The 2,220-nt window shown below is 31.4% G+C and overlaps 1 long non-coding RNA gene across 1 annotated transcript; it reads left to right on the forward strand.

Annotated features, from left to right (window-relative positions):
* Window positions 1-532: 532 nt before the first annotated feature.
* On the forward strand, window positions 533-1,491 carry LOC128548373 (uncharacterized). Its single transcript, XR_008366980.1, has 2 exons — window positions 533-1,098; window positions 1,359-1,491. It is a non-coding gene; the product is annotated as an uncharacterized LOC128548373 (long non-coding RNA).
* The last annotated feature ends 729 nt before the right edge of the window (window positions 1,492-2,220 follow it).

Here is a 2,220-nt window from a genome sequence, read left to right on the forward strand (position 1 = left end):
GTCATAACGAGAACGAAATATTACATTTTTTATCTGCGCAAGATGTGTGTCTGCGCTAATAATAAATCTGGAAATTACTCTGATAACTTGAATATCTTTTATAAATCATATTAACTTTTACTTTGATTTAAGATTACAGACTAAAACTATAGGTTTTTTTTTACAAATCAAAATGGATCTATAATGTTACACCTGTAACTTGCGTGGCAGGTCGGTCCTGCGCTAATAGCAAAGTTTGAAATTACACTGTATTTCAGACATATTTCATTCATAAAACATACTGTTTATGTAACTTTCAAATGAATACTGTAGAAAAATGAATAGAAAAAGAGTGATTTCTGTCATAACGAGAACGAAATATTACATTTTTTATCCGCGCAAGATGTGTGTCTGCGCTAATAATAAATCTGGAAATTACTCTGATAACTTGAATGTTTCTCATAAACTATGTTAACTTAAACTCTTGCGTAGATAACAAATGTAATATTTCGTTCTCGTTATGACGAAAACCCCTTTTCTTTCTAATCCCAGTAAACACCTGACGTCGTACCGACGTTGGTTAGACGTTGGATTTTGGTCGCGACGTCGGCGACCTGAATCCAACGTCTAACCAACGTCATATCCACGACGTCTAATAGACGTCAGACTTAGACGTCTAGAAGACGTTGGCATTAGGTTGGATAGAAAGTCTGATAAATGTTTTTAGTTATAAAACTAACTGGTATAATTTTGCTAGTATAGTTTAAAGATATTTACTTGTTTTCATAAAGGCCTAGACATGCGCTTAATTATTAATAATAGTTCATTCTCACAACAAGCATTATATTAATTATGTTACAATATCGCATGAGAGTGTCTATTTCCGGAGACGGATTTTTTCACGAACTTTAAACTGTTAAAGATAAAAATGCATTCTATACACATATATAAATTATTCTAAATTCACATAGATCTTCTCTTCTACACATGTTGTCTATCAGTCACACACTCGCGAGATAAGCCTGCATCGGTTTACACAGTCTTCCTGAAATTTGATATTTATTGGGTTAAGATAGAGCAAGTTTATAAATACTTTACACAAAGGGAAGGATCCGCAACGTGAGTAACAGATTTTTAAAAATTATACTTATTTTAAAAGTTATACTGATTCCGTATTGTTTTTTTAAATGACTTATTTTTGTTTGTTACTTTAAAAAGCAATTGCATTTAATTACGTTTTATGAAGTTATAGAATATTTTTTTCATAGAATTTAAAATATTACATATTTGTTTGGCACGTATTAATTTTGCTCTTAGTAATAGCACTAGTATATTTGTATATGTTAAATAATGAAACTGTCAAATTTTATACATTTCAGGTGGAAATGTTGGCGGAGTTGAAGAATCATACAAAAATGACGAAACTTGAAAGTTTCAATTACTGCATTACTTTTTGGACTTATTGTATTAGACTTACGTCGCCATAATATGAAATAAAGATGATAAAATACATGTGTTGATTACTTGTTTGATTGCAAATTACGTTGAAAATTTGGTCAGATTTTGGTTGAAAAGTAGTTAGATTTAGGTTGGAAAATGGTCGGATTGCGACGTCTAGCCAACGTCAGGATCCGACGTCTAAACGGTTTGCAAATCCAACCAAAATCCAACGTTAATCCGACGTCGGGGTCCGACGTCTATACGACGTCTAACCGACGTCAAATGCCTACTGGGATTATTTTCTACTCTGAAAACATTTTTTAAGAAGTTACATAAATAGTATCTTGTAGAATTGAAATATGTTGCAAATATCAACGTCAGTTCAGAAATTGCTATTAGCATAGGAACAACATCCCGCGCAGGCTACGGATGAAACATTATATTCAGATTTTCAAAAGCTACATTTGTAGATTGTAATCGAAAAACGAAGTAAAAGTTAAAATGGTTTATAAAAGATATTCAAGTTATTGGAGTAATTTTCAGACTTCTATTAGCGCAGGACACACATCTTGCACACCTACAAAATGTAAAATTTCGTTCACATTTTGAGGAATTTTATTAGTTATTCATTCTTTTTATCTCACTATAAAACATTAAACAATTATATAAGTATAAAAGATCTGTAAGTTCGTCTTTTAATTCTGCTTATTTTTGTTTTATTTTTAATCTTGGCCATGTCAAGAGAATATGCTCACGTCGTAAAAAGAATTGCGCTTTTTCAATATGATGAAAAGAAAAGCG

Source organism: Mercenaria mercenaria, chromosome 2 (assembly GCF_021730395.1).
Source record: "Mercenaria mercenaria strain notata chromosome 2, MADL_Memer_1, whole genome shotgun sequence".
NCBI lineage: Eukaryota > Metazoa > Mollusca > Bivalvia > Venerida > Veneridae > Mercenaria > Mercenaria mercenaria.